General features: G+C 34.8%; 1 pseudogene; it reads left to right on the forward strand.

The window, feature by feature from the left end:
• The first annotated feature begins 5,059 nt into the window (after positions 1-5,059).
• LOC149477349 (uncharacterized) lies at positions 5,060-5,711 on the forward strand (annotated as a pseudogene).
• Positions 5,712-11,633: the final 5,922 nt, after the last annotated feature.

The raw sequence follows: 11,633 nt of genomic DNA on the forward strand, positions 1-11,633 counted from the left end.
TGATTTTCGAGCATGCTACCTGAGGCGCGGGTGGAAGGGGGCGTGCTTTGAGCGCGTCTGAACAGGTTTATTATAAGCATGCTATTATCGATTCGATCTCGATCCGCGGCGGGCGACTGTTTTTGCGTAATTAAATTAAAAATTAAAAAACGAAAATTGAAACCACAATATGTCGCGTTGGGGAGAAGAAAAAACTTTGCTTTTTGTGTCATATTATCGAAGTTACGAATGTCTGTGGAACACACATTCTCCTTTATATAAAAATAATATTGCACGAAACAATGCTTATAAGGCTTTATTAAAGGACATGAATGATTCAAATTTAACAATGAAAATAATTAAAACTAAAATTAAAAATCTAAGATCTGTGTATCATGCCGAAGTGAGAAAAACGATAGTTGAATATTTTTTCTTTATGCGTTGGTGTCGTTCCATATGGCTTCATAATATAAGTTTTTAGTGGAAAAGCAGCGTCTCCTACAATGACTGATTCCTCTGGTAAATTGAGATTATTTCTTTCCAAAGCCGTTCCCAAGCTAGATTGTTGAAAAACTCCTCCATCGGAAGCCCTTCCATTGGTTCCAATATCCACATACGAGAAACAATAATCATGGTCAACTAAAGCCGGGAGTATAACGCTGTGAGAACCTTTGTAGTTGTAGTAATCTGAAGAGTCATCAGGAGCAAAAATATTTATATGTTTTCCATCAATCACTCCCACACATCCTGGGAAATTCCATTTTATTCGAAAGCCATGTTCAATTAATTAGTTCCCATGGAGTACAGAGAGAGAAGGGGTGTTGTTACTTCTCTAAAAAAATGCGGTGACAATGCGCGAGGTGGTAGTCAGAAATGCAGGGAGACGAGCTCCGCCTATATTTTGATTTCCACCAAATAGCTGGACACGAAAATGACATAATATAAATGAAATGCCCCTTTCAGTGACATCAACGATAAGTTAAGTTGGTTATCACTTTGATAAGTTGATACAACACCTCCTCTCTTTCAGTACTCCATGAATGTTCCCTTTTTTAATTTTAACTTGTCAAGTACCGGTTTTCAAAGACAATTGATTTTGAATTGTTTGAGTTTGTTCAATATGGTGTACTTACTTACCTCTCATTTTTTAATATTTATTTTTTGTATGTCAACTACCACAAGTATCCATCATAACTGCAGATTTAATTGTCGACGTGGACAATTTATTATTCGACTGTCTAAACAGTGACAGTCCAGACTTAAGAAATGAAAAAAAGTGTTGACAACATGAATGACCGAAAGCCACATATTCTATTATTTAAAAAATTAAAGCATTCCAGAATATAGAATTTGTAGGATGCCGCACCAAGCCACCATCAGTAAATGGTTGGATTTGGATAATAAATGGCGTAGAACGGATATGGCAAAATATTAAACAAAGAAACCAAGTAAGCAGTTTGTGCACAAGGAAGTTGCAACTAGACCCATTGGAAAACTTGTTTGGAATTATAAGGGTAAATTGAGGAACAAACACCAACCCAACAAGGGGGAAATCATTGCAGTTTTGAATACAGCTGTCTTGAGTCGCTTAGCGACTACAGGAGCCAAGGGAACTAACTGCGAGAAAGATAATAATGAAGCAATCATTCGTAATTTTAAAACACTACTTACAAGTTCTGTAACAACAGAAAAAGAAGATGAAAACGAAGGAACAGGTTTTACAATAGAATTTCAATTACAAGAATTGGATGGTGTAGAAGAAGTGACATGTGATACACAAGCTTGCGTGCTTACGTTGCGGGATTTATTAAAAAAAATAGGCACTAAGTGCAATGATTGCAAAGAAATACTATATACAAAAGAAAAAGGCTTGGAACACATTTTTATAGAAATGAAGGTATATAACAGTAAAAAAGATAGTTTAAAATATGGTTCCAGTATATTTTTTATTTAAAACCATAAAGTTTGATTTTATAAAATGTAAGAACCATAGAAATGTATTATTTCAAATTATAATAGAAAGCATGTTTTATATTTGTGTGATAAGCTTTTGTAGTCTTAAAAATAGACAATTCATTGTATAGGCATCATCAGTAGCATTGAATAAAAAAAATAAAATTCTAAAACATGTATAAAATTATAATAAAGGGGTTTGGGTACTTTTGTATAGGCCAGTGGCGTCGTGATGATCTTTCGCGGTTTCGCTACTATTTATTAAGTTTGAAAAGCCCGCCAGAAAATAGTTGGGGGTACCAACTAGATGGCGAATCATCGTCTTCGTTTCTTTTTTTTTTGTATGAAGATCTCATTCTTCTCGGCGAAGGTGAGACTGAGGAGGGTTCAGACTATAGCGAATCACCTTGGAACTTAGTCATGTCGAAGAAAAAATATTGAGGATTTCGTGACCAGCAACACATTAAGATTTTTTAGAATCCTAAGAATTCCATCTACAGTTTTGAAAAAAGAACCTCGTCTTTGAAAAGAAGATGAAGATTATAAAGCTTCTAAAGAAATTGTACGTTCTATGAGAGTAGTGAATGACATTGCGGAACGCGGTGTAGAATTGATGGAAGAATTTAATAAATTAATTACCACAGATGAAGAACAAAAACAATTCCTTCTTCTGGTTGTAAAAAAATTCAGACAAAAGTACCCTGATAAAAAAAAATCTACTTTATTAGCATAAGTTATAATTTTTAATCCTAATAGTTATATAATTTGTGTATGCTTGTCTTTTTTAGATTCTTCTTCCGAGGAAACACAAGACTCTTTCTTGAATTCTCCTCAATCAAGACAACAATCACAGATGTTACATTCAGATTCTCAGGAAAGAAGATTCTCTAGTCGCGTCCTCGATCACAAAACATAACCATAGGTGAGATATTAAAAGAATATATAGATTCAAAAAATAACAAAGATGAACATCCTATAGATATATTTTTTAAATCAATGTCTGCTACGCCTTATTAATAAGAAGCAATACATCTCTTTTCACTTGAAGTTGCAACTTTTCGGTAAAATCTTTACCGAAAAGTTGCAACTTCAAGTGAAAAGAGATGTATTGCTTCTTATTAATAAGGCAGAAATCGAATAGCGTATTTTTAACTAGGTACTATATTGGGATAGTCAATTGTTTGGTACAGAATAGTCGCCCGCGGCAAACAGTTTTAACAATTAATATTTTATTAAAAACAATTTCGTACTTTTATGTTATAACTAATGACCTTATTTTTAGTATGTTCATTTCTAACTTTCATCGATGTTTTGTTTTTTTTTAATTTATTGACATGACTATTTTAATTATATTGACAGATTTATACACTTACCAACTAAAAATAATTTTATTTTTTTTATTATTAATTTATTAATTGACACATTATTTATTTTATTAAAAGTTTAATTTATTATATTATGTATAACGACTCAAATGTAATAAACTTTTTTTTAATAATATACTTATTGTTTTACTCATCACGCCTACAAATTATATGAGTCATATAAAAGCAAAGGCAGCAACATCCACTTTTTCTACTCTAGCAACTTTAAATGTAGTTTTGTAGTGTTACGCCATCTTTTACTAAGCAGATATTTAATTCGTAGCAAAAACAGTAATATCCTATGCAAAACAGACATTTAAAACTCAGACTAGTAGCAAAAACAGCAATATCCCAAACGTTTGTTGCAAAGCCAGCATCATCCCTTTCGATCAATCGGTATTTGGACGCCATTGAGTGCGTCACACACGGTGAAGATACTTAACTTAACTTCTCTTTAACCTACATAGTTTCTTTCTATGTCTTAATTATAATGTAGTAGTTAGTTCATCCGAGTGGTGGAGACCTGGTGACCTGTATTACAGGTTTTACACCTACCATAGGCACCAGCTTTCCACACCTGTTTAATGTTATTTATATACTGTACATGTAAGTTCTGGAAAGAAATAAATAAATTATTATTATTATTTATTATACTGTAATATTTTATATTACAGTATCTTAATGTATCTGGTATCAGCGTTCTGACTATCATTTTTCTTTTTGTCATTGCGTACTAAGACCCCTGTAGAACCGCCATCCTGTTACAAATGACCCACAAAATTTCGGGTACTGTAATGTAAAAGATACTGTAATATAAAATATTACAGTATCTTAAGATAAAATATTATAGTATCTTCACCGTGTGTGACGCGCTTTACTATGGCGTCTTTGTTGTTTATAGTGTTGTGTGTCTGCAGTGATTTAGAGAATTAAATGTGAAAATTGTTATTTTTTGATAAAAACTAATAAAAAACATAAACATGGAATGTTATCCAAGTCCCTGTGATAACAAACACAGTAGAAAGAGAAAGGCGGAACCAGTAAAATGGAAAAGAAACCTAGCTAAAAAGGATAGGTAAGTTATAGAGCGGATTAGTGTATTTGATCATTGCATTTTTTGCTGTCCTAGTTTTTTTTATGTTCTAAATGTCTCCGCTGCGGGGGCACGGCTTACTCTTACAAGGGTGTTGTAGGTCATGATCCACCGCGCTGGCCCAATGCGTGTTGGTGGATATCACAAGTCCTCAAACTTGCTAGGTTCTTGAACTTGCTGGTTATCTCACGATGCTTTTCTTCACCATTAAGCCTGTGGTCATTTTATATAGAAAATACGGACTTGAGAATTCATTGGTCAGTGCTCCTGCTCATCATCATCATCATCAGCCCATATATGTTCCCACTGATGAGACACGGGCCTCCTATGAGGGTACAGGCCATAATCCACCACGCTGGCCAAGTGCGGGTTGGCGGATGACACATATCGTCGAACTTTTGATTCTTCGACATGTCGGTTTCCTCACGATGTTTTCCTTCACCGTTCGAGCAGTGGTGATGTTACAACATGCGCAGATAAATTGAAAAATCAATTTATTTCCTGCGCGCTCGCCCGGTCTCGAACCCCGGGCTTATCGATTCGAAGTCCGAGGTCTCACCACTGAGCCACCACTGCTCTAACGGTGCTCCTGCTGAATGTAATAAATTATTTTTAATAAAATGTAAGTAGCTATTACATTAAGTTGAGGAGATAAACTGGATACCTAATAATGATATTGGAAAATAACGATGAACCCATTGAAGTCGGAGCGTTCCATTATTTTTTCCATCAAGAAGACGTATTTATTTTAAATCGAGGCTTTCGGGATTCGATTTCCTTAATTGAAACATATGGCTATGATGCTCATATGCCGCCAAGCAAACGAAGACAAGACACGCAATTAAGCACCGACCAAGCTAATAAATCAAGACTTATTACAATGGTGCGATGGGTCGTCGAAACTATAAACGGTAGATTCAAGCGCGACTTCAAGATCTTCAGAAACAGAGTATTCAACAAACATGTGCCGCATATATTTGAAGATTTTAGAATTGCTGCAGCTTTGATTAATTATTTTCAAGATCCGTACGACGATAGTCCGTACTCCGTACACAGAAGATTTCATTGAAATAATTAATCGAAATATACAACGCCCCAATCGACTGGCCGTGTATGTAGAGGAGAACAATCTAAACAGACAAAGAGTGAGGTTTCACAGGATGACTGCAAATGCTCCGGAAGTTGAACATTTTCCGCAACTAACAATTGAAGACTTAATTAAATTCTCAATTGGCACCTATCACGTGAGGTTAGCACAGTCGTACTGCAGTGAACATTTGAAAGCCACGGGAGTATTTAATATGGATTATGGAAATATATAGATATCCGGCGGCAGAAGAGGGCAGAAACAATAATACTTTAATCAGGTGCAGAATTCAGTCACGACATGTTACGACAAAAATGTATTATTCTTATATTATGTTTGATGAGACCATAAATGGGATAAACGCAATAACTGAATATTACTGCTCGTGCTACCATGGCAAAAGGACATTGGGCAGTTGCGCACACATCATTATAGACCGGGAGATACTGACACAAAATTTCGAGTCATTTGTAACAGGATGGCGGTTCTACAGGGGTCTTAGTACGCAATGACAAAAAGAAAAATGATGGTGTGAACGCTGGTACCGGTGGGTTAGTCGCGTGGGCGTTAGTCGAACTCGTCGGAAAAATAGCGAAAGTCAAACGATTTGTAACACAAAAATTTTAGAATTTACCGATAGCCCATAAAAAAGAAGTAGGCGGTAGTGTCATGCCATACTTTTCCGGTATGACTTACAGCCCGCCATACCGACGCGAATGTGTTGATTTAAAAAAAAACAATTATTAAACCATTTGTACCAAGCTAACTTTTGCACAGGTAACCATCGTCGTGCAGCCATTTACGAAAATCGCCATGCCATACTTTTCGGACGATTCCAAATGGTCGCCATACCGCCGAAAATCTGCAAAATTTTTTTATTTCGCCTATCTTTTTGTACCAGTATTGCATTTGGCTTTTTGGAGAGTATTTGATAAAATGTGACCATTATTATATTTGCCATACTTCTAGTAGGGGGAAAAAGTGCTGTCATACTTGAAAAATAAATTTATTATTAATTTATATAAGTGAAGATTTCCAACACCTAGATCTTTGAAATTTTGTATTTATATTCGTTGATCCTCAAACTTACAGGAAAAATAAGTGCCATACTGTTACAAATCGTTTGACTTTCGCTATTTTCCGATGAGTTCGACTAACGCCCACGCGACTAAGCCGCCGGTACCAGCGTTCACACCATCATTTTTCTTTTTGTCATTGCGTACTAAGAACCCTGTAGAACCGCCATCCTGTTACAAATGACTCGAAATTTTGTGTCAGTATCTCCCGGTCTATTAGTGTTATATCTATTATTTAGGGTGGGCTAGATTTCAAGATCACTTTGACCACCCCGCATTGGGTATGGATTATGTTTTAAGGGACATAGAAATTCAATAAAGTTTTTTTTCGACACATTAGTTTTATTTTTTTGTTAAAAAGCATGAAACCCTAATGATATGTACCTAAATCTCTGATCTGCAATGAATCATCGAATATGACAATTTTAATGAATCCTAAGTTGATTGTTGTACTAGAACTTCAAAAATTATTTAATCCAGCTGCATCTCCAGGTCACCTAGATACTCCCATAGCTACTGCATCGTCATGAAGTTGCATATATTCACGAATTTTGTAGATAAATAGGCATTTTGTATTTTTTTAGTGTATCGCCTGAACAAAAACATAAGGCAATATTTGGGTGTTAGCCATTGATTTCGAATATAAAAACTATATAATTTAGTTATATAAAAAATAACTAAAAAACTGATATATGTCTCGTTTCTGTCGGGTCTGGGTTTTTTTTCTATGGGGCGTGACCGTTCTCCTTTGACGATTTTTGCCATTAAAATGATTCTAAACAGGTAAATGCATGAGTATTGAGGAATATTGTAAATAACGTAAATATACACTTGCCTGTGAAATTATAGGCCAGAATATGGTGTCCAAAAACTTCTGCAATTTTTCACAATGCAATACATTATTTATATTCGGAAAATATTTATTAAATACGCAACAATATTAACTTAAATATTCGAAGCGACGCAATTTTTTTGACACTTATGCCATATTGTCAAAGTGAGAGTTGCTACAATTTTATTATGGTAACTACCCATAATCAGGGAGTATCGCTTTTTAATAATTGGTTCAGATACTTATTTTATTTAGCATAAATAATAATTGTCTCATCCAACAATGCTTCTGAATGACGTTGTTGGCAATTTACCAACAAACTCATGTACAAAAACTAAACTTTTGCACAGAATATTACAGCATACATAGTAGCCTTGGGAAAACTTCGTATTAACAGTGGCAATACCAAGTTAGGTGTGAAAGTGATAAAACACAACAACTGGGCAATATTTTCTTGTTACACGTCAAATGTTCATACCGAAATCTCCAGTGTATTAGATATAAGCTTCTTGGGTGTAAGTATAGTTACTAATAGACCGTGGAAATGTGACGTAACAAGATGGCGGATTTTGACGTTTGGGTAAAAACAAACAGGTTTCGACGGGAGATTTTTGTTATTTTAGCTTTTTTGTAATTAATAATAATGTCTGCGGTTGTAAGTTTGGGTACAATCGTAGAGCAATTTAAGGAAGAAATTTCTGTATTTAAGAAAGGTGAAAAGAGTGATGATGGTTCTTTGGGGATTCTGAGAGGACACATATTTGCATCAATGAAAAATAAGAAGTACTCAGCAGAGGTAATACTGCGGTAATATTTTTAATTGTATCCTGAAATCGACTAGCGATATCAGTAAGTACTATATTTCATGTTTAATTTTGTAGGTTACGTTTGGAAGTCATGGTGACATAGACCGCATTAGTTGTGACTGTCCCCGGGGGTTGTACCAGTGTCACCACGTAGCCGCCCTGCTGATTTATGCCAACAAAAACATCAGTAAAACTGACAATGCTTGTTCCTGGAAGGCTCCAACTACAACTAATGAAATACAGGAACCTGTAAATGACATGTACCCTTTTTTTTTTTTTTTTTTTATAGTGGGGAAATCTTCCAAAGATACCCACGGCCCCCGGGGAAGGAGCCGTGGGTTATGTCGGATTCTTACCGACTAAAACCCCACTGTGTTCCGTCGAGCCGCTTTAATGATGGGGCCGCGGGTATTTGTTGGAATTCTTCCGCGACCCCCTCGACGGCAGCCCATCTCCAGGCCAGGCGCAAGCCAAGAACAGGAAAGGTAGTTTGCCTGCTCTTCCCTCCCGTTGGCGGCATGAGCGGAACACGTCTCAAGCCGCCTCACCGCACCGGACGATGGATTACATTCCCCGTTCCACCGCCCGGCGCCCTTCGTAAATGACATGTACCCTGCTAGAGAGTACAAAGCAACCAATAGACCGGTGAATGAGGAAGACAAACAGTTTTTTCTAAGCAAACTAAAATCTTTAAACAGGTACCAATACAAACATTATACTACTTATTTTACTTCATGTTTAGTCATTACGAAGCAATCTATTCATGATTTTATTTAGGTTTTCAGAATTTTATTGGCTTCTTCAAGAAGAACCTACTCATAAAGAGGCTGATTGGAAAACTATTCAGCAAGTTCTAACTAATTACAGCTGTAAAAATGACATACTGCACAATATCAAAGTTTCCCACAAAGAGATTTTGGCCATTGCACCTGCCACTATTGGGCAAAGATGCAATCCTCTATGGCATGAAATGAGGCTAGGCCGCATTACTGCAAGCAATTTTGGGATTGTGGTTGCTGCTGTGTAGCGTAACAGGTACATATTTGCACAAGTTTTGCATTTGTTCACTCTTCTTGGAAAAAAAAATCTGGACGGTATTAAAAGTGGGGAATAAACCATGAAGAGGTGGCTTTAAAACTCTTCGAGGAAGCAACACAAAAGAAAGTCACTCCAAGTGGGTTTTGGCTTCACAACTCAGGTGCTTTAGGAGCATCACCTGACGGACTTGTTGGAGATGATGCCATAGTGGAAGTGAAGTGTCTATTTAAACACAGAATGAGCACTGCAGAAGAAATCGAAAATGATAGGAAATACTGTTTTGATACTGACGGAAAATTGAAAACAAACCATGCATACTACCACCAAATACAAGGTCAACTGTCAATTTTAGACAGATCAATATGTTATTTTATAGTTTGGACCACAAAGGAAACCATCATTTTGCCAGTAGGAAAAGACCCAAATTGGGAACTAATTAATATACAAAACTTACTGAAATTTTATCAAGAACAATTTATTGATCGCATGATGTCCTAAGTTGTATGTATGGGACTATCGAGTTTAAAAAGCACTTCGAAAATGAATTTACTCCACTACCTCGAAGACCAAATAATATTTCTACATTGATAAGCAACGTACCAAGGCTTTATGAATCTAGATTGCCTATACTGGAAAGAAAATATGAGCATTTGCAACAATTAAAGACTGTTATTCCTCGTGATTGCCATCAATTTTACGGTGATTTACCCTAAAAAAAAAATAAGTTCCTATATCAAGATTTATATCTCATTAGTTTAAGTATCTACTTAATTATTACCAAAACTTCGTTAGATGTTTTTTAAATAAGAGTATTTCCAAATGATAATTTCTCATTACTTACTACTACTACTAAACTTTGTTAGAATTATGTTTTTGTTGTCTTCTATGTATCTAGTTATTAAGTTACTTATTTAGTAGGTACACTTAATGTTTCTAAATGTTTATTTTATATTTTTGATGTTTCTATAGTTATTGTAGGCAGTTTAAAACTGCTTACATCTAAAGTTAATAATATTTTTACTTATTTTGAAATATATGAGACTGATATCGTGTTCAAAGACGCATAAAAATAATATTTTTGAATACCCAATCTTTTATTTTATCCCTCTTACAAATAAGCGTAAATAGTGAAAATGCTCAACAACAATTCATTTACGATGATTCAATACCGCGAAAGTGAATTTATTAATCGTCTATGAGGTTTTCTTACTAATAGATCATATTGATAGCTAAAGTACATCAATTTACAATTAGTTTTTAGTTCAATCAGCCGAAGATGTAATAACGATAAATATATATTCAGTTTTTTCGCTCTCCTGTAAAATTTGTCACTAATCAGTTACGCGCTATTAGCACCTGTGGCTTACGCGGTATTGCAGTATCACCGACGATATCACACCTCAACAGTGTTGCCATATATACATAATATGTACATATATATTATAAATAAATAAAAAAACGCTGCTGTTTGTTCGTAAGCACAAAACTTGAGAAAATTACTAAAGTGATCTAGCAATTTTTAATTATTATGTTTGTGGGGTCCAAATAAATTTATAGGAAAATAAAAATTGAAAAAGTTGCCACGAAAATTAGAAAGTAATAGGACTGACATCACAGGCGCAACAAATTTATACTAATTACTTATTTTACAGGTGCGTACGGCAACATTCAAAAAATCAGACCCACAGAAAGTAACTGTGAAATACACAATGGCAGCTGACAGCCCAACTGAAGATATACCTATAATGGGTAAAAATGTGGAACTTAAGAAAATATATAAGGGTGATTATACAAAAATGGGGTAACTTTTGAGGATATTTTGTTTACTATATTTTTTATATCAGATTGTTACAAATTAGGGTGTATATGATAGCTAATCTAATGAATATATTGTTCCAAATCGGGCCAGCCAGTTTTTTAAGTAGATTGTGAGATATTTTAAATTTTCTGGAATTGGCCTCCAGGGGACTGACGAGGCTAACATAGTACTGATAAAAAACACAATTTTGTAATATTCTTAAAGAAATTGAATGAAAATTACTACAAATCTCTCAGTTTTAATAATGGCACATGTCTTTTAAGTATTAAAATCACTTAGTTACGTTTAAAAATGATAATTAATAATATGTGATACTGGGAAAAAACAATGTCTCAAGTTTCAAAACAGCCTTCTGACATTTAACGCTACGTGAATATTCTTACCCTCTTACTTAACTTTTTCTACTTTGACTTAGTTTTACTTGATATTTCAAGTAATTCACAAACAATAGAAACAAAAAAACGGCCAAGTGCGAGTTGGAGTCCTAAAAAACCTATTTTTTATTATGTTTGTAACTAAAAATTTACACTTTTAGCAATTTTTCCTTATCTGTGTTATAAGACGTTGCTATTTACCAAGTAGAAGT

Source organism: Colias philodice, chromosome 25 (genome assembly GCF_061535455.1).
Source record: "Colias philodice isolate Cphi_HAF_F1 chromosome 25, ilColPhil1 Martin Lab GWU primary, whole genome shotgun sequence".
Taxonomy (NCBI): Eukaryota; Metazoa; Arthropoda; class Insecta; order Lepidoptera; family Pieridae; genus Colias; species Colias philodice.